This window comes from Cavia porcellus, unplaced genomic scaffold (genome assembly GCF_034190915.1).
Source record: "Cavia porcellus strain 051 isolate PalLab524CR breed Dunkin Hartley unplaced genomic scaffold, mCavPor4.1 scaffold_11, whole genome shotgun sequence".
Lineage (NCBI taxonomy): Eukaryota > Metazoa > Chordata > Mammalia > Rodentia > Caviidae > Cavia > Cavia porcellus.
Genome location: NW_026947494.1, coordinates 44,357,210 through 44,379,635, shown reverse-complemented (window position 1 = coordinate 44,379,635; position 22,426 = coordinate 44,357,210). Strand labels below are relative to the sequence as shown.

Below are 22,426 nucleotides of genomic sequence, written 5' to 3'. Positions count from 1 at the left end.
TCCCTTAGAGTCATCACCCTTCTCAGGCTTGTGGGAGAGAGAAATACTCTGTAGACTCCAACACCTGCACCTGCCAGTTGTCACTTAGGGAAAAAGGGGTGTGGGTCCTGAAGGATGTGGGGGAAATCCTGACATGAGCCCATGAGTTACAAGACAGGCACCCCAAAGCACGAGGTGCCTGCCCTGTGAGAACGAGGTGGTTTGGTATTGGATGGAGGCTAGCAATGGCAGCCGCAGAGATGAGAGAAAGAGGAAAAACAGGGAAGAGAAAAAGCAGAGAGGGGGCTCATCGATGGGGGGCTCAAACGGGGACTTGTCCCAGGAGCCACCCTGCCTGTCAGTCTGAGTTATGGCACCAAAAATGATAGATTTTTCCTCTCACTGCACAAAACAAGAGCAAAGGAAAAGAAAATGGGGAAAGGCCTTTATTGCAGGTACAGGAGGGCTGCAGGAGAGTGCATCGTCCCCTCAGCTCAAACAGAGAAGCCCTGGGCTTTTCTTTAGTTTGACAGGTGGAGTTGAAGGGGTGGGCAGAGAGACTTTGAGACAGCTGACTTGGGGATGTTGGCTTGTGCAAGAGAAGCAGGGAGTTCAATTTTCAGGTTTGCAAGAAGAATGTGGGAGTCAGTCAGCGTTGAAGGGAGGCGCTGTCCAGGGCCATATTGGCCAGGCTCCCTGCTGAGCCTGGCAGAGCTTCACACAGGCAGAACCAGCACATAGCACATCTCAGTTGTTTTTATGTTCTCCCCTTCCATCTCAGTCCCCTTGAGTTCATGGAGCACTGAGCTGCATACATCCTCATAGCTTTGGATTGATCTTTAAATTCACTCATTGTTGCCAGCTGTGGTGGTGCACACCTGTAATCCCAGACTTGGGAGGCCGAGACAGGAGAATCTCCATGAGTTGAAGGCCAGCTGGGGCTAGAAAAGCAAGTTCAAGGACAGCCTGCATTACATAGCAAGACATTGTCTCAAACAGACCAAAAAAAAAAAAAAAAAAAAAAAGCTGAAAGAAAAAAGAAAATTAACTTACTACAGGGTTTCATTACATTGTGGTTGGATTTGGGGGTTGCTTTTTTCAAAGATGCTATACGATAGGTTGAGTCCAGGGATAATGTGTCTCTGCCTTGAGAACAAGATTCAACTCTCTGCAGAGCCCCAAAGATTGGGTGTTAAATCACTGCTACACTGTTTTTGGATTTTGGGCTTTGCTATTGTTTTTTTTTTTTTTTAATTTTATCAAGGAGAAAAAGAAAAAGAAAACAAAAAGGATACAAGTAATACAGAATTTCAAAAAAATAAACAGTAGGAAATCACTAGTTAATAGATTACACATTGTCATCTTAGAAATAGTTGTTCAAGTTACAAAATTAAAACATATAAAGTGGACATTCAAACAGTGAGACTGCAAACAGTTCTGTTCAATGATCCAACAAAAACTCAGTAATATGGTTATCTATCTTATATGCTTAAATATACATAGTTATATCCTTCAGAGCACTTTCTTTTCCTCTCTTATTTACAATGACAGTTACACATTTTGGGCTTTGCTGTTGTTTTAATTGTGTTTTAATGCAAGGTCTCACTATGCACTGCAGGCTGGCCTTGAACTCACTATGTAGCCCACACTGGTCTTGTATGTGCAGTGATCCTCCTACCTCAGCCTGCTGAGTGCTGGGATCATAGGTGTCCATCACCACACCCATACAGTGGTTCTTACAAGTCCAAGTAAAGCATCCCACACTGAGACAAACTGAAATACCTGAAATACGGTAGCAGATAGTGGAGGAAGCACTCAAGAGAAAAGTCATTTTGGAGTGGAGATTTCTTGAGGCTAGAAAACCCAACGACAAACTGGGAAAAAACAAAGAGCCGTTTCTCCAAGAAATAAGCACTGAAGTAATGCAACACCATAAGACAAGCCCGTGGGAAGACCATGGGAAGCTCATGGGGCCAGAACCCGCAGAGAGAGTGGCAGGGCACCACAAGGGACAGGGAAGGGGCACTGCCCTGCGCTCCCAGGCCTGGAAGATGGCGAGGGAGGGGCCACAGCTTTGTGTACCACTTCCAATGGGCCCAATAGCTCATAAGGTCTGCAACACACTGCTCACCCCTGACTCAGCCTTTACTCCTGCCCTCAGGACCACAAGAAAGTGAAGTCACCCCAAAAATAACAGGTGAGGGGAGCACGTGCCTGAACCAGCTGGGGCTTCAAGGGGCCACCAGCCCGTCTGTTGCCGACTCACTGCAATGCATGCCCACCATGGTGTTGAGTCAGACTCAAGAGACCAAGATGTCACTGACATCGATCGTTTGTTGAGCTGCGCTGATGTTGGCCAAAAGGTGATGGACCCATCCTGGGACACATTCCATAAGCACCAGCGCCATGGCCAGAGAGCTGAGCAAAGAAGCCAGGCTGTTCTTAGGGACATTTTGAAGAGAAGAAACATAAGCCACCCACACTGAAGCTACATTAGCTATTACGAAACGTGCCGCAGTACACATGGGTATGCACATATCATTAATTTATTTATTTGTTATTCTAGCAGTGGGGATCTAATTGACAGCCTTGTGCTTAGCAGGCAAGTGCTTAAACCACTGAGCTAAATCCTCAGGCCTGCACGTATCACTGTTATGATATGTTTTTCGGGGGAGGATACCTAGAAGAAGAATAGTTGAATCTTATGGAATTTCTATTTTCAGGGGTTTTTATTTTGTGTTTTGTTTTTTAGTTTGAGACAGAGTCTGCTTGTGCAGTTCAGGCTGGCCTTGAGCTTACTTTGTAGCCCAGGCTGGTCTCAAACTTGCAGTGATCCTCCTGCTTCAGCCTCCCGAGTGCTGGGATGACCCAACAGCTGTTGACCCCCACAATGAATCCTCATGAGTTGATGTGAGAACTCCTATTTCACAGATTCCTAAACTCCCACCAGTTACTTCACTTACTCTCCCCTAGCTAACAAGTGGCAAGGGGTGCAGACCTGCTTAGCCTTTTAGTTCCAAGCGGAGTCCTACTGAGACACTTTCCTGTCAGCTTCAGCACTGCTTCCCTTAAGAATTCTCCCTTCCTGCTCCTGGTTCCAGCAGATGCTCCGCTGTGCTTCCCCCACCCTCCCACTCTGCCACCTCCTTTTGCACACAGGCCAGTGCCCCCTTGAGGTCCTTCAGCGAGCTGACTTGTGTGCCTTGAATGGGACAGTCCCAGGGAAGTTACCTGGGTCTCACATTGTGGGCTTGCTGACCACCTTGGAATCTGAAGATGGTCCAGACAGGAACAAGACTAAAACATCCCAAACCAAGATCCTCTCCCGAATGGGGCTGGCAGTTGAGATCAGGAAAGTCTGAGGCTCCAGCCTCAGAACACTTGGGGTGGGCCCTGCCATCTGATCACATTGTGCTCATCTCTGCACCTCAGTCTGTTTTGCTGTAATGAGAACAAGATATTTTCAGTTAACATGCCCACAGCATAGGTCCTCTGTATTTTCTCCTTCCCCTTCACTTCCTGACTTTCTTTGTTCCTCTCCTTGGCACTTTGATGACATGGGCTAGGCTTGATTCTACTTTCTTTCTCATCCCTCCAATGCATCTCCTCCCAGAGGTCCCTTCTTTTCCCTCAGGGTTATCAGAGCAGTATGTTCTGTTTAATTAAACTGGTATATTTTTTATCTGTTTGCACCCCTGTACTTCCAGCACTCTGGGAGACTGAGGCAGGGAGATAGCACATTTGAGCCCAGCCTGAGCATCACAGTGACTAAATGAGGCCCAATCTCACAGTGAAAGAATTTAAAAGAGGCCCGGAGATGGAGCTCAGTACAAAGGTGCTGGGTTCAAACTCCAATTCTGTCCTCCAAAGGCAGGGGTATTTGGGGTGATCTTGAAGGTTGGTTTTATTTTTTCAGTGGGACCTCCCAGAACATTGGCTGTACTGAAATCCTGGTCACACTCAAGAAATCAAGGGTATGGAGGAAGTGTGTACGACAGGAAGAGAGAACCTTTTCGACCTTTCAGTGGGACAAACAGCCTGCTGCCGCATGTGTTCATCACCGATGTAAGTCATTCTCTCAAATGAGTTTGACCACAGAAACCTTTGCTGGAAAAATGCATCCTATGGCTTGTGGAAGGCAGAACCTCCTCTGGAGGGGGTAGTTTATGCCAAGAGCAGGATTTTAGAGAAGACCCCTGTGTCCTCCACCTGGGTGGATCTGGTGGCCCTAGCGGCTTTGGTCTTCCAGTCAGTGCTGCAGAAGCCAAGCTTGGGTGGGGGTGCCTCCCGTGCCTGTGGGCAGCTGCTCCGGGAGCATACTGGGGAGTGGAAAGCTGCCAGGGGACTCAGCAGGAAAACACATTGGCTCTCAAGCTCAGACTAAAAGAATTATTTTTCTTCTCACCAAAATAGTTGTTTTCTAAGTTATAGAAGCAATGCTATCTTATCATAGCAGTTCACAGTATAAACAATGCAGATATATTAAATCTGAAAAATATTGGCATGGTCTCATGCATGTATGGTCAGTCACACTTGATGTGGAATATTCGTTAGGGTTCATATCCTCATCTACAGCACTTTCCCTGACTTTCATTTTATAGTGTTTTATATATAGATGTCAATATAGAATCCTGTATAGATCTAATATATAGTCATAGCTTTTCTATGTATCTATCAGATATAATATGCTAAGCTTACATATCATCTACCTATAATATTTAAGATGTATAGGTTATCTGTATTTTTAGACACAAAGCTACATAGTTGTAAATATATAGGTTTATAGATTCTATAGATTTGTATCTGTGTAGGTGTATATTACATCAACAGAAATGTGTTATCTATAGTTAGATATCTATCTTAATTCTGATCTCTCATGAAATAACCATATAGAATATATGTTGATAAATCTATGTAAAGTATTACTGAGGAATATAATTCTATGCCTCAATAATATGTTTATGCACCTTACTATATCCCTTATTTTTAAATGTGCTTGTATTATGCATACTTGCATTTTAAGCAACCATCTTTTATTTCTATTGAATAGACACCCTCTGATTTCTAAACAAGATATTGAATGTTAGAACCTTGCACCACATATGAATAGTCCATAATTTACTCACATCTTTTCTGAACAATACACATCTACGTTGCTCCTTTCTCTTTTTAAACAGTTACTGCAAATGGTATTACAGTTGATGTAACGATGAGCACAGACCTTTCTGCACTGGTATTGTTATTTCACTTTTGTATATGGTGTGTCCTTTAGACTGTGGTTCATTTTTAGGCTGCAGTGTCCAGTTACTCCAGTCCCGCATGTCGAAGCCAGTAGCATTCTTCCACTGGGTTGCCTTTGCACTTTTGTTAAAAATCAATCTATGAGTGTGTGTGTGTGTGTGTGTGTGTGTGTGTGTGTGTGTGTGTGTGCGTGTGCTCTTCTGGGTCTTCTATTCTGTTGTATGACATCTGTGTCGCTAGTACTGTCAATAGCACACTGTCTGCACTATGGTGGCACACACAAGATTTTAAATGTTTTAGAATTTTAAAAAGCAGAAACACAGGGCTGTGGGTGTATAGCTAACTGGGAGAACACTTGCCTAGCATGTACCAGACCCTGTGTGAATGACCAGCACTGCAAAAATAAATGAAGATGTAATGAATATCTTTAAAATTGTATTTTAAAATAATTGTAAGCTCATAAGAAGTTACAAAAATTATACCGAAATCCTGTTACCTACTCAGCCAGGAATAACATCTTACGTAAAGACAGCGATAGGTTCTGCTCATATGAGAGTCTGCCAGGCTCAGTATGCCACCTGCCCAACACGGCACTGACACCTAAAACAACAGCAAGTCTCTTTACACTAACTCCCGTGTTCATCTTTTGGTCCCAAGACAATAAATTTTCTGTGACCCTTCTGTGCATGTGCTGAAGGTCCTCCAAACCACTCACAGCACTGTCCACTCAGTCTCCACCCACTGTACCAAAGGTCTTCAAGTCCTTTCCCAACATAGTGACATGTCCACTCATGTAGTTTCCACTCCTATCCCATACTCTCCCTGACTTTTTGAGTGTCCTTGAAATTTCCACCAGTCCTTTTGCACCAACAATAAAGGTATTTTATCTCTATTTATGTCTCTCAGCTATGCAAAAGAGGTAACATTATGTTGTGATAACTCAGATCATTTGAGGCCTGCAGCTTCTGGGTGCTACCCTAATTTGCTCTCCCCAGCCAATCAGCCAACCTTCTTATTCCTCTCATCTCTGCCTTTGGGTTTGTCTGCCTCCGTCCAACACTGATCCAATCTGCTCCCCACAGGTGAGTCTCTCCTTTTACTCTCCCTCTCTCTAAATATTGTGGGTCCCTTGTCAGGACACCCCTCCATCCTCTGGATGACAACTGAAGGGGTGAATGGGGCATCTCTGTCACACCCCCAACTAGGGTGATAACCCTCCTTAGGGGTTGTGAGTGGCTTTGGCCTTCAGATCCCCTCTAATTTGAACACTATGGGAAATACTCCTTCCCACCCACAAAAACACACTCTACTCAGTTGTCTTTTAAAGAACAAAAACACGCTTGGTCTCAGAGAGAACTCTAAACCAAAATGACTAATCTCTTATTGCCCAACAGCTTGGATACAATATAAACTGAACAATAACAGCTTCTGGCCAGAACAGTGCACTTTCAATTTTAGCATTCTCTGCAACCTAGACAGCATTTGCTTTCACAACAGCAAGTGGTTGGAGACACCTTACCTGCCAGCCTGTGTTGCTTTTAGGATGCATCCCTCTCATTCAGACATGAGAGTTGGCCCCAGCACTTCTGACTCACCCTACACCACTAAACCCTCCTGATAATCCTAACAATCCCATTGATGATGTCATTTCTGCTTTGCCTCCTGCCTTTCACTGCACCCACAGGTTCCTCCCTCTAAACCTCTCCAACAGCCTCACCACCCCATCTCCTTCTCATTCTGGCATCCTCACCACTTCATCCTCCTCCTCTTCCTCCTGTCCTCCATCACCATTTTCTCCTCTAGACACACTTATTCTATCTCTTCAGTCCATTGCCTCCACCACTTTCTCCTCCCCTACTCCTCCATTGCCATTTTTCCTACGGAAAACCACACCAAATCTAACTCCCACACCTCCAGCCATCTTCTCTCCAACCACCACTGTCTTCTGGCTGACTGTCACCCCTCAAACCCCTAAAGGGCTAGTCCTTGTTCAAGTCCCTTTTACTCTGTCCAAGCTGTGCCAGATCTCCCATAGACGTGGCTCCTTCTCTACACATCCCCACAAATACATAAAAGAGCTCCAATCTGAGATTAATTCCTATGATTTACATGATAAAGTTCTCTACATTGTTCTTACAGCTACCCTTTCTCCTTAAACAAACACCTCAACTATGGAAAGGGGCCCCAAATGAGGCTGACTATAGACACCAAACTAATCTTAACCATCCTGCTGGGGACACTGCAGTACCAAATGCAGACCCCAATTGGGATTACCAAGGAGAACATGGCTCACAACATATGAATGACCATCTTCATTATTGTAGGCCTAAACCAAATTTCTCACAAAGTAACTAGCTTATATAATTTTATAATCAAAACCACACTCAACACACTGAGGAAAACCCTGTGGAATTTCTTTCTTATCTTACAGTTACTCTAACTAAATGCACTAATTTTAACCCCTAATCTGCTGAGGGAATAACCTTTAACCCCCTTTTATTATCAACCTACACGTGACATCCAAACTACAAAAAAAAAAAAAAAAAAATTTGGCCCACTAATGGCAGCAAAGAGATCTTCTCAATCTGACCTTTCATGTCTTCAATAATAGATAGGAGCAACCACAACAAGATCATCTTGAGAAGACTAATATTGTATGCCCACTTTTGGATGCAGCACTCAAGGCTTCTGGGAAAGATAAATAAAAACAAAATGGTGTCACCAGAACAACCTCTACACCATGCTTCATGCACAGGAAAGAAGGATGCTGGGCATGAGCCCTTCCAGAACTCATGGCCACCACCAAGACCTTGCCTCCTCTGCAACCAGGAGGGTCACTGGAACTACAACTGCCCTGTCTTCCAGAGAACAGGTAAGTCATCTAACTCCCTACCCTCACAGGGGATCTCATCGCCACCAACACTAGACTCTTCCTTAGCTGTTCTACTCAGTCTCACCACTGAAGAGGATTGACAGGTATTGATGGGTCCATGGCACCCATCAAGGTATCTCTCAGAACCCCAACTTTCACTGCATATCTTAGGTAAGACACTCTCCTTTTCTTATTGACACAGGGGCTGGTTACAATATTCTTCCTGACTTTGGTTCCTCTATCCAATCCATAATCTCTGCTGTAGGTGTTGAGGGAAAACCTGAACAACCCATCCAAACAGGACCCATCCCCTCCTGATTCCAAACCTTTCTTCACCCATAATTTACTTACAATTTCAAACTTACCAGCACCCCTATTAGGCAGAGATATCCTCCAAAAGTTCAACTTCTGTTTCACTTCCTCCCTTCTCACGGCTTTCTCTTTTTTGACTCCACCACCCTGTGCTGTCAATACCACACAACTTCTTCCCCCTCCCGTATCAATCCTATAGATTGGGATACCACCAGCCCATGCCGCTACATGCTTTTGATGCCACTCCTGTGCTAATTCATCTCAGAGACCCTTCAAACATTCTGTGCAATCCCCAATATCCAGTAGCCCCCAGACATCCACAGGGATTCAAACCGATGATCTCACACCTATTAACCAATAGCTTTCTTAAGCAAAAACACACAGTCAGGCATTCTTCATTCCCAGGGTCTCAGGAAGTCACTAGATTGCAAGGCTGGCCATGAACTTTCAATCCTCTACCTCAGCTACTGTCACACTGAGGGTAGAATGGGAACTTGGTTGCTTTGGTGATCTCCTGGAAGGTGTTACCAGAAGGAGGAACTCACCTCTGGGTATATCTGGGTAGATCCTGGTGGGTTGGTCTAGGGGTGTGTGGCCCCGGCCTTGTCTTCTGTTGTGATTTTCCACATCTCTGCTTCCCAGTCACTTGAACCAAGCACCTTTGCTCTGTTGCACCCCTTTGCCATGATGGTTTTATTTGTGAGCCAGCCAGTCTTGGACTAAGTCCTCAGAAACTGAGGTCCCAATAAAATGTTTCCTTCATTAAACTGTGGGGGTCAGTACTGTGTCTCAGTGTCTTGGTTACATGTTTCTTGTTGCTGGGACAAAACACACCCAACACCTTGAAATGAAGGAAAGAAAGGTTTATTTATCTGTTTGTGGAGGTTTCTGTCCATACTCACCTAAATCCAAGGCAAGGAGGGTAGCAGGGCACCAGGCAGCAGTCACCAAAAGCAGCCAGAGTAAAAGCCAGGAAACAAGACTCTTTTCCTCCCCTATACTCCACCCCCACTCTAGGTTGGGTGTAGCACTCACACCCTCTCCATGCCCTGCTCTTACACAGGCTCAGAATATTTAAAAATATGCTGGCTCCCTGCAGGGTCTCTGAGGTAACCTTCTAAACTTAAACTGACACAGTGTATCAACCATAACACACAGAGGTGGGAAAGCTAATTATTCAGCCTCCCTAAGTGCCACAGGTGTATGCCACCATGCCCTGTTGGTTTGGGGTTTTTTTCCACATGACTTGGTCAGGGATGGAGATCAAATTTAGGGTCTTGAGCACTGTTGGCCAAGTGCTCTACTCGTGAACTACCTCTCCACCCCTGCTTCAAAGTTTCTGTGTACTTCTCTGTTTATGTCCATGGAGGATTGCTTCCAGTACACACACATCCATCCTGCCAAAACTATCCGACTGCAGATGCTCTCTTCCCTTCTACAAAATGATGCACTGTGTGCTGCCCCCATACACTTTCAATCCTCACTAGATTATTATAATGCCTGAACCAATGCAAATGCTAGGGAAGTAGTTGTTATTCTGCATTTTAGGAGGCTAAAAAGGAAAAGAAATTTGGTCACAGTCAGTTCAGGCACACTTTTTCCCCAAATGTTTACAGTCTGGTTAGAGTTGCATCCACATGTTTTGAACCCCAGACATGAAGGGGCTACTATATGTAGAAAAACTGGTGAGTGAGGAGCACCATTGTCTTGTTTTCCAAGACTTTGAAATGGTTTAAAAAAAACACAAAGCCTGAAGCAGCCCACTCAGAGATGGGTGTGGAGGAGTGCAGGAGAAAGAATTACAAAGAACTCGTGCATCTGGGGACAGCTCCAGCCCATCTCACAAGACCAGGCAGGACAGCCATCCACCTCCATCAAGCCTCACCTTGCCCCTGCTGCTCTGAATACCCTGGAACCTCTGAGGCTGTCTGTCCTGAGGGTTGGAGGAGGTTGCAGGTGAAGCAGAGAGGGTGGAGCACAGACCTCAGCTAACAGAGATGTGAGAGGAAAATTAGATGGAGAGCTGCTCCCAAGCCCTGCAGAGCTTCAGATCCAGAAAGCACCTGTCTGGGACTTGGATTGTTCCCCCCAAGGACGCTCGACCTTTGTAATTTTTGTTGTCCCCTTATCCCTCTGAGTAGCATAGGTGTTCCCGGGCCCTTCTTGTCTGTCACGGCAGTTTTGCCCCCACCATCACCTGTCCCAGCCCTCATGCCCTGGCTGAGATGCTTTCTTCTGGCCCCCGCCACAAGCCCCCAGTGGTTGGCTGACTAGCACCATGCACAAACATACCACACTCAGCCCCAGCTGCCACTGCCCAGGCTACCCACGCCCAGTATTGTCAACGCCATTGTCATCCTTCTGTCTTCTCAGACCTAACTCCTTAGGGCCATCTCTGAATCCTCTACCATTCTTCAACAAAGGAGCTGCTCTTCAATATCCCAAGCTGAATCTCAGCCTTTGTCTCTGGGGTGTCCCCTCCTCCCCTGCTCCCCTAGCCCTCTCCATGTGCAGTCAGAGCATGTGTAAAGCCTGGGGCACCACTGGTCCCTCCTATGCCTTGCACCTCTCGGTTCCCCTACTCCTGCTTCCCCTGCAAGCTCTTTTGGCCATGCTGCCTTTGGACCCCTCACTCTCCTGGATCTTCTACTGTCACCTCACTCAGTCCCATGGCCCTGACCTTCTGGGCTACTGCTACCCGAGTTATACCACCTGGCTCCTTATCTCTGGTGACTGAACCTCGCCCACCTGGGTGTCTCCCAATGTCACCTTCTGCCAGGGCCTCCTTGGTCACTTTGTTTAAAATGTCCTCTTTCCCTCCCATGGACACTGCTGTTTGCTCCTTACCATCTGTCAGTGCCACGTGTCTGGAGCTCAGCTTGTCTGGGGGCCTTGGGGCTCACTGTTAGCACTGTTGGACCGACAGACAGGTAGGTGCTTGCACTGCTCCACACAGAGGGTGCTCCCTCCAGGCCTGCATGTGGAAAACCTGCAGATTGTATGAGCCAGCAGCCCCTTCCTCTAGCCTGTACCTGTGTGTCCTGTAGGCTGCTTCTCTGTTCTGCCTGGGTAGTCTCATGCCTCCACACAGAAGGGGGCCTTCCTGGGCGTGGCTGAGCCATGGAGCTGCCAGTCTCCCTTGCCTTCTTGGATTACTGCACTTAGCAGGGTGCAGGCACTGTACAGGGCTCATGAGGATGAAGAAAAAGAGGAGCTATATTGCAATACAAAGATTATATATTATAATCCAAATGCCATATACTGTAATCCAAATATCATATATTATAATCCAAATACTATAATTCCTTTTGCATTCCTCTTCACAATCCGGAAAGATATATTTTGGTTCCACTGAAACCTAATTGGAATCTCAGCAAGTTAACACCCATCTACCACCTCCAATGCAACTCTTGGTGAGAGTAAAGACACTAAGCCTGAGTCTAAGTTCTGGGCAGCCAAGGAATCCCAAGTCTGATCCAAGTGAGGATACACAGACAAAGGCCTTGATGTAAGGTCTCTCCCACAGTGTATTATCTCATGAAGAAACCAGTGGTCCAAGAATGACTCACAGTGAGGATGGCATGAACTACATGAGGAATTTTGTTTTACATGCCTAGCCAGGTGGGGAGAAAAGCATCTGTGCAATATGCAAGGAGAATGATATGCAGAAAGACCAGTCTGCATAACACAATCAGAGTAGCAGTTGAACACTTTTAGGAGGCCATTGCTTCATTCTCTGATATGTAAACCTTTTTACCCTAGGAGGTCTTGGACTTTTATTTAGAGGCTCATACAGAGTGGACATTGCTGGAGCTGACTGGTTCTGCCATCCCACTGTGTTCAACTCTTTCACAGGGAACACAGTGTGTGGAAAATGTCACTTGGCCTTAAAGTTTACATATCAGTATCTTGGCTGCCCTTATTTGCATAGCTTAGAGCCAGGTGAAGGATGATGGACATACTATAGTCAACTCTGTACATATCAGGGCATGGCAACAAGACTCAGTTGAACTGATGCGGAAGCAATTGTTCTGCATTCAAGCGGAGCTGCTCAAATTGGCTCCTACAGGGGTGTCTAGACAGCCCCAGATCCGCCCTTACCAAGGCAACAACTTCCCCTCCTCAAAAACAGGCAGGTATCAGGATTGGCAAAGACTTTTCAGGAGCATGGAGACTGCCCCAGGGACCATGTCATCCTGCCATACCTGCACCACCCGGCACCATGAACTGGAATCAGAAGAACCAAGCCTGGAAACAAGGCCAGGAGAAAACACTGCAGACACTCAGGTGGCTGAGCCGTGGGAAGTGCGGATAGGAGGGCGCGTTCTTTCATAATTCACACTCTACTCAGTTTCAGATTGCATCCCATGAAAGTATATTCCTCCATGAAAGTAACTTCCTTCAGTGCTCTCTAGAGGCACTAACCTCTGTTTGTTCAGTACTTGCAGTGGATGTGGGAGATGGCAGGGGCCTGGCACACCACAGTGGAGCAGGAGTTTTCTGCCTCTTTTCTGCAGAGACTAAGGAAGCAGAGCCCCTGGAAGCCTCCAAAGCCAGGCATCCCAGGCCCTGCTCCCCAGAAGCCAGCCCCCTCCCCATCTGGATCCATGTGCTTACCTGCGTCCACATCTGCTATTCTCTGCCACTTGGATGGTGGGGGCCAGGGCTTTGGCTGGGGATGTGACCTGAGAGAGAGGGCCTGACTGTTGCAGCCCCCTCCCTGCCACCCCAGCTGACCACGGGCCTCGGTCGGGTGGGCTCAGCTCTGTCACCACAATGTTCTTCTTCTGGTCTAACCTGTTTCAGCCTCAGAGTTTGGGATCACTGAGAACTACAGCTCTGACCAAGTGGAGATCTCCTATGGCCTGTGTGGCCATCGGATGCTGATTCACATGAATGCTTTCCTCTGGGGACACAGGGGTTACTGTCACTGGCATCAGGCATGGGAGGATCGTGTTGGGTAGTGTGGGGCGTGTGTGTGTCATGGTACCTTCATATAGTCTGGAGAAAATCTTGCACAGGTTTCCCAAAACCATCAGAAACAGCTTGTCAGGGACATACTTTAGACTGCACGTGGACAATGAGCTTCTGGCGGGTCAGAGCATCTCCTACCCCAGTCCTCTTGTCTGGTCCTTCTTCCTAGAATTTGATCTGTGCTGCCTCTGATTCGACCCTGTCGTGCCCAGAATCTGCCCTGTCCTTGGCACAGTTTAGGCCCTTGCTTCTGATGTCCCTGAGCTCCAGACCACATCCCTGTTGGGGCTCTGCCTCTCAAACCAGGGGCAGGCAGGTCCAACTCTCTTTTGGTTAGTAAACAATTTCTCATAACCTATGCTTCTATCAAATGCAACAGGAATGAATTAGTAGAAAACAATCAGAACTTGGCCATCCCAGCTGTGTACAGTTGTCATGCTAATGGCCAGGCAACCCCTCTATGCCTGCTGTGACTCTTGGGGAGCAGCTGACCTGGAGGGTGAACAGCTGACCCAGAGGGTGAACAGCTGACCCAGAGGGTGAGCCATCCTCCAAAGCACAAACAAGGATGTCACCTCGTCCACACTGTGCCCTCCTCCTGTCCTCCTTCACTGCCCCTCTGGGATGGCTTCCTGTCCTCTGCCCTTTTATGATCCAGAATCTGGCATTTTTGCTTCCCCCTGCAACCTATCTGGTCTCTTACTTGCTTTCACTTTGCCCTCACCACTTACACTTGGAACAAGCAGCTCCCTCTCTGTCACTCTGCTCCTACCTACATCAGCTGTCCCCTGTGACTGACATGAATGCTTTCTGATATCTGTGACTCTGCTGGAATAGATGGTCACCTTGGGGGAGGCCTTGTTGCACCATGCCCCTCTTCCTGCACCAGACCTCAGCCCAGCTCACTGTGCATGATCCTCCCAGGACCCCTGGTGCTGGCTCCTGCAGCCACTTCCCTGTAGACCCTTGTGCCTTGCTCCAGCTACTTGAGACACTGCTCCTCTTCAGGGCCATTTCCCTGCCAAATCTCTCAACATCTGGGGTCTGTCCTTCATGGAGCACCCCACTAGAACTAGATCCTTCCTTTGTGGGTATTCGGTAGCTTTTTATTCTACAGACTTCTCTGTGAGTCCCCCGGCAGGGTGATCCTGATCTCCCCATCCCATTTTGGATTATAAACTCCCTGCAGGCAGGAGCAGTGCCTCCCCACCATCACTCACATCACCTTGCCCACAACATAGCTTAGCAGGAACTAGGTGCTTCAGAAACTATTTTCATGTTAATTATTTTCTGTGTTACTAGAGAAGCCACACAGGCTGTCACCTTGCTAAGCAAGCAGTCTTGCCACCATTTTATAAACATCTGGACATTAAATAACTCACTTCTATACACTCACTGGGTCATAGAGGCAATAAGGGAAAAAGGTAAACAATTCCTGGAATCCAGTGATACTGCCAGTACAAAGTACCAGAGCTGATTGGAACGCAACCAAACCAGTGCTAAGAGGGAAGTTCATTGTGAATGCTCACATTAGAAAGGAAGAGTGAGGTAAGAACAATCAAAAACCTACTGATGCACGTTGAGACACTAGAAAAACAAGAACAGTCCAAACCCAAACTTAGCACCATAAAGAAAATCAGAGCACAAATTAACAAAATTGAGACTAAAAAAAATCAACAAATCAATGAGCTTGTTCTTTAAAATAAACAAAATAGACAAGTCCTTAGTCAATCTTTCCCCAAAACAGAAAACTTAAATCAATGTAATTACAAATAAGTCAGGCAAAAATGCAAAGAAGGCTACTAATATCCAGATCATTAAAAACTACTATCAAAATTTGTACTGCAACAAATTGGAGAGAGTCTTGAAAAATTACACAGATGCCTAGACACATATGAATTATCAAAAGGTAGGTAAGAAAATACAGTGGTACCTCGGTTCATGAATTTAATTCTTGGTCTCAAATAGAATTGAATCAGAACCAAATCAACTTCAGTGGTGAGATTCAATGTGTGGCCAATAGGGGAAACCTCCTTAGGTTCTGGCCCAATTGGGTTTGAGACCTGAATCACAGAAAGCATTCAGTTCATGAACTGATGTACCTCTATACAAGAACATTGAACAATCCAATAACTGGTTATGAAGTTGAGACAGATATTAAAAACCTAACAAGAAAGAAAAGTCCAGGACCTGATGGATTCCCTACTGAATTTCACAGGACTTTCAGGGAGGTTGTAATAGTACTACTCCTCACAATCTTTAAAAAAAATTGTAAAGGAAGGAGTACTTCTAAATTCATTCCTAGGCATGCAGTGATTTCCATCCAAAGGAGCAGCCTTGGTACATTGCTGAGAGTCTGGTAGGACTCCGCCCAGAATCACCCATCAGCAGAGGGCCCCAGGAAGTAGACAGGGCTTGGTTAGGGCCCTCTTGGCCTGGTTAGGCCCCATCCAGAAACCCTCAAGAAGCCTGGAGCCACCTGTTCTCCGTCTACGAGCTGAAAGCACATGCAGCAATTTCCATCTTACAGCAGCAGCAGCACGTCCTACGTCCCTCAGATCCTGGTAGGGCCCTGCCCAGTGTCCCCCATTAGTGGAAGACCTCTAGAAAAGTACCCTCTGGCTAGTTGGGTCCTGCCCAGCCATTTCGAGTTCCTGGGAGCCACCTGGTAAGGTCTGTCTAAAAACCGGCCCTCAACTGGGGAAACTCTTTGCAGTAGGGATAGATATTCTCAACCCAAAAAATGACAGACACCTTGCCTACACCTACTTTGAGAAACTCTTCTCTCATAGGTTTCATAACACAGAAGAAATGGACAGATTCCTAGAAACACAGGAACTACCAAACCTAGATCAAGAAGGTATAAAACTGCTGAATAATGCAATTACATTTAATGAAACTGAAAATGTAATTAAAACCTTACCAACAAAGAAAAGCCCAGCTTCTGATGGATTCCCTTCAAGAATCCATCTACAAGAAATTCAAGGAATTCTACAAGAAATTCAAGGCAGACTTAATGCTGACAATCCTCAGACTATTCCATGAAATTGAAAGGGAAGCAATTGTCCCTAACTCATTCTTGGAAGCAAGTATTACTCTAGTACCAAAACCAGACAAAGACCCAACCACAAAAGAGAACTTCACGCCAATCTCCTTCATGAACACAGATGCAAAAATTCTCAATAAAATACTGGCAAACAGAAGGCAGCAAATCATCAAGAAGATTATATACCCGCAACCAAGTGGGACTCATCCAAGGAATACGGGGCGGGGGGGGGTGTTCAACATATGCAAATCAATAAATGTAATCCACTGTAGTAATAGATCCAAAACTAAGAATCACACGATCATTTCTATAGATGCAGAAAAAGCTTTTCATAAGGTCCAACACTCATTCATGATAAGAACCACACAAAAAATCAGAATAGATGGTCTTTACCTCCAGACGATACAAGCCATCTATGACAAACCAACAGCCACCATCATATTAAATGGCCAAACACTGAAAGCTTTTACTCTAAAATCAGGAACAAGACAATGATGTCCATTATCACTACTCAAATTCAATAGAGTGCTGGAAATACTAGCCAGAGCAATTAGACAAGAGAGAGAAACAAAAAGTAAGGATAGGAAAAGAAGAAGTTAAATCATCATTCCTTTCAGACAACATGGTAGTCTCCATAGAAGATCCCCAAAACACCATTGCAAGACTCCTAGCTATAAAAACTAAATACAGCCATGTAGATAGATAAAGTCAACACTCAAAAATCAATAGCATTCCTATACACAAACAATAAAGTCACTGAGAGAGAAGTAAAAGAAGCCACACCTTCACAATAACATCCAAACAAATGAAATACTTAGAGGAGTCAACCTATTAAAAGAAGAAAAATATTTATTCAGGGAAAAGTATAATACCCTGATTAAAGTTGAAAAGGATCTCAGAAAATGGAAACACATTCCTTGTTCATGAATACGTAGAACAAACATTGTAAAAATGGCCGTTCTCCCAAAATTGTTAAACAGATTTAATGCAATCCCAATCAAAATGCTACTAGCACATCTCACAGGTCTACAGAAATCATTCTTAAAATTCATGTAGAACCAGAAAAGACCTAGAATAGCAAAGGTAATTATGGGTAACAAAGGCAAGGCAGAAGGCATCACAGTCCCTGACTTGAAGTTATATTACAAAGCTGCTATCATAAAGTCAGCATGATACTTCAATAAAAATAGATCAACAGAATAGGTTAGAAGATACATCTACAACTACAGACACACTCAGCCACCTTACCTTTGACAAAGGGACCAAACGCGTTCACTGGAACAAAGACGCCTCGTTAATAACTGATGCTAGAAAAACTGGCTCTCGGTATGCGGTAAACTAAAACTAGACCCTTGCCTATCACCATGTACTAAACCAAAGTCAAAATGGTTCAAAGATCTAAATATTAAAACAGAAACACTAAATCTTCTAGAAGACAGAGTAGGTAGCAATCTTGAAGGTAGTGAAGAGAATTCATGAGCAAAAATCAAACAGCATGGGAAGTACTTCCCAGAATCAGTAACTGAGATCTCATCTTATTAAAAGGTTTTTGCATGTCAAAAGAAATCTCAAACAAAATAAAAAAGAACTCATAAATGTTAAAGAAAAATCTTAGCCAACTGTCCCTCAGACAAAGGACTTCTGTCTAGAGCATAAGGAATTTAAAAATCAGACCCCCAAAATACAAAGGCCCAATCCAAAAATGGGCATCTGAGATGAATACACACTTCTCAGATGAAGAAATACAAATGGCAAATACAGACATGAAGAAATGTTCAGCATCATTGGTCATTAGAGAAGTGCAAATTAAAACCACACTGAGAGTCCATCTCATTCCAGAAAGAATGGCTAGGATCAAGAAAACTACCAACAACAAATCCTGGAGAGGCTGTGTGGAAAAGGAACTCTCCTGCACTGTTGGTGGGAGTGTAGACTGATACAACTCTGTGGAGGTCAGATTGGAGGTTTTTCCAAAAGCTAGGATTGAAAGTCCCATTTGAAGCAGCTATTCCACTTCTGGGCATATTGAAGAAGAACTGAAAACATGATATCACAGTGATATATTTGCACCCATGTTCATAGCAGCACAATTTGTAATAGCCAGATCTTGGAAACAACCTGAATGCCCATCAACTGAGCAACAGATAAAAAGATGAGATACTTTTTTACAGTGGAATCCTACACAGCTGTAAAGAATGATCACATTGAGATTTTTATAGGTCAACAGATGCAACTGGAGACCATACTCATAAATGAAATAAATCAAAATCACATATATAAATACTATATTGTCTCCCTAGTGTAAGAAACGGTAAGGTACAAAATTCTCAACAAATTCTGTGAAAGGTTAAGAATCTGCTCAAAAAGAAAAACAATATCATCTCAGGGAAAATGAGGGGGAAAAAGGAAAGAAAAACACAATATATATAAATTTGTATAAACCCACTTAAGATAACTAAGATGATTGTGCTGCAAATTCTATTAGTTCTGGGGATAAAATAGTTAACATTCATAGGATTGGATCAATTTTGGTTGTTTGACAATCACTATGTAAAATAGTTCTGTTCCCACCACCTTGTTTCGAAGGACTATATCGTCATTGTTTTAGGTATTTTGCTATTGTTCTTTATTTGTCTTTTTTCTTGTTTTTCTAGTATTTTATTGTTTTGCTTTTCCCTTTAATGCAGATTGTTTTCTTCTGATCTGCTTTGTTCTGTTTCGTTTTACTGTCTTTAAATTTCTAAAAAATTTCAAACATTCATTCCTAGAACCTGCCATTATTCTGATACAAAACAAGATAAACCTCCACACAACAACAACAAAATGAAAACTACAGACCAATCTCTTTAATGAATATAGATGCAAAATTCATCAGACAGATCCAGGCAACACGGTGTGTAATTATCAAAATGATCACATACCTTAATCAAGTTTGCATCCAGGGATAGAAGGATGTTTTGACCTGTGCAAAACAATAAATGTAATACACTACATAAAGAGATATGAGGGAAAATATCACACAATCGTCTCAATAGATGCAGAAAAAGCTTTTGACAAAATCCAACCATTCATATTACAAATGCTGAAGAAAATAGCTATAAAAGGACATTATCTCAATCTGATAAAAGCCATGAGGACAAGCCAACAGCCAGAATCATACTAAATAGAGAGCAACAAATGAGGGAAAGTTCCACCAAAAGTCTCCAAGCAAAGTCAAAATATAGCAGCAAAATATACAAAAGTCAGTAGTGTTCTTGTAGACCAGTAATGAACCAATTGAGAAATGAATTAGGAAAACAATCCTCTATTCACAATAACATAAATAAAACCTAAATACTTAGGACTGACCTAACCAAGGAAATGAAAGACCTCTACAGTGAAAAGTACAGTACTCTGAACAAAAGGGATTGAAGGGGATACCAGGAAATGGACAGATATCCCACGCCTGGGTAAGCAGGGGTGATGTCATCAAAATGGCCGTACATACAACCACTTAATGCAACCTCAGTGAAAATACCAACAGAACTCCTCACAGCACTAGAGAAAACAATCCTCAAAGTCATGTGGAATCAGAAGACACCTAGAAAAGAAAATCCTGGGCAACAAAGACCAAAGCAAGAGACCTCAGCATGCCAGATTTCAAAGTATATTACAAAGCTACATGGATAGAAAGAGGATGGTAGTGGCATTAGAACAGATCTGTGAATCATTGGAACAGAATAGAAAATGTAGAAATGACCCCAGAGGGCCTTGGCACTCAGGAAGCAGGAGGATCCCCACAAGTTCAAGGCCAGCCTGGCCTACATAGTCAGGTCAAGGCCAGCCTGAACTGCATAGTGAGAGCCTGTGTCAAAAAAACAAACACACACAAACAAAAATAAAAATACAAAACAACTCCAGACACCTTCAGCCATCTGATGTTTGACAAAGAGGACAAAAACATTCTGGAGGAAGATAGAGTCTTTAGCAAATGGTTCTAGGAAAACTGGCTTTCCATGTGCAGAACATTGAGCCTAGACTTGTGTACATCACCCGGCACTAAACTACAATCAAAACACATCCAGTACATAAGTGTTAAAGCAGAATCACTTAACATGCTAGAGGACAAAATATGTACAACTCTTGAAGTCAGGGTTGTAGGCAAGGACTTGAACAGAACCTAATGACATGAGAAATAACATCAAGAATTCACAAATGGGATCACATCAAATTAAAAAGCTTCTTCACACCCAAACAAACAACCAACAGAGCGCAGAGATAGCCTACAGGATGGTGAAAAATTCTGCCACCTATATTTCCAATTGATGACCAATATCTGGCATATGTAAACTAGGAAAGAAATTAGATCTCCCAAAATCACAGATCAAACATGAGCAACTAACAGGAATAGAAACGTCCCTGAAGAAAGAAAGAAACCCAATGTATACATAAATTAAAGAGCAAAAGAAAAGATAGATGATAGGAAACAGGAATAGAGACCTTTTGCAAATGAGAAGAGGGCCAATAAACGCAGGGAGGGGAAGGCGAGAGGAGCAGGGAGGCAAAGAGAATCAAGATGTGTCCCGCACAGGTACCATCCAACCATGGTCCATGCAATCAGTATGTATAAAAACACGCATTACTTCTTTTTAAGGTATCTGTATTTTGCTTCCAACCTGTCGAGGACCTGAGTGGCACCTGTGCTTTCATTCTTAAAGATCTTTTCACTGGTACTCCTGAGGAAAGAGCAAGTTTATCAACCAAATCGTCATAAGCCTGGCTGCCAGGATTAGCATTTACCCTTGTATAGACTTAGGCTACTTTTAGGCCCCATCCCCTCGGATGAAGCAGGTAAGGAAGGAGGCTGTCCTGAAGGGTCTGTGCCAATTACCTCAACTCTCAAGCTAAGGAGACCACAAGGTACCACAGCGCTCAGTCTGAGCTACCGCCTCTGCTCACGCCAGGTCACTGCATGTCCTGTGGGCACATCAGTTACTGATGCTTCCACCGCAGCCAGGCCTGCCCTTCTCCTTTCCAGTGCATGCCCATTCCTTGCTCACATGTTGCAAAGATACATCACACAAGCAGGCCATAGCATTTGTCTCCTAGCTGGCAACCAAAACAGAACGCTTACATTCAAATTCTCTATGCCAAACATCAGACCTTACTTTGTATTAATTTAAACTACCTTGTTATAATAGAGTTCAGATTTCATTGGTACCTTTTGCTTCACTGTTAAAATTGGCAGGCTAAAGGCCCAGGTGCTAAAGATCAACCCAGGGCGGTGCCAGGGGGAGGGATACAACCTGGAGGAGGTGTGGCCTAGTGAGAGATTTTGACTTCTTTCCATGAGTGGGATGGTTTCTCTCTGCCAGATAGGCCCACCATGCTGTGCTGTTTTCCAAGGGCCAAAGCAGTAAGAACAACAGTGTAATGAACCCTGGACTGGAACCTTGCAAACTGAGCTAGTGGATATCATTATTGTATAACATCATTACCCTACACATTTGCTATATTAGAAAAAACCTAATAGGGTAACCAATACACATTTCTAAAGTTAAACAGAAAAAGAGTTGAGAAGGGAACCAAATTGATACAAAACAAAACGAAACCAAAAAAACCACAGGCAATAATGGAGGAAATGAACAAAACTAATAAAGACATAAGATGTGAGAAGCACAGGTCACAGTAAATAAAAATCAGTGGAATAAAATACGAAAGTCAAAGTCAGAGATTGAAGAATGGTGACAAAGTAGGGTCCAACTCTATGCTGTCACTGTGCAGGTTAGATTCTAAACTAAGAATAAGTGGAAAGTGAAAGGACAGAAAATACTGAAGAACACACCATTGAACAATTCTAGTAGGAGAATTCTATCCTGAAAATTGAATCCTAAATATATTAAGCAGCAAGCAGAGCAATAAAAAAGAACTGAAATAAAACTCTAAAGTGGTTAGACCTCAGAGATATCTACTGTGCACCATTCAGGAGCCCTAACACAGTGTTTTGTCCCAATTTTACATGA

General features: G+C 44.0%; 1 long non-coding RNA gene across 1 annotated transcript; it reads right to left on the bottom strand.

Moving 5' to 3' along the window:
- Positions 1 to 518: 518 nt before the first annotated feature.
- LOC134477995 (uncharacterized) lies at positions 519 to 11,601 on the bottom strand. The gene is made up of 5 exons (XR_010050332.1): positions 11,252 to 11,601; positions 10,290 to 10,392; positions 8,950 to 9,245; positions 3,211 to 3,420; positions 519 to 920 (listed from the first exon to the last, which is right to left on the bottom strand). It is a non-coding gene; the product is annotated as an uncharacterized LOC134477995 (long non-coding RNA).
- Positions 11,602 to 22,426: the final 10,825 nt, after the last annotated feature.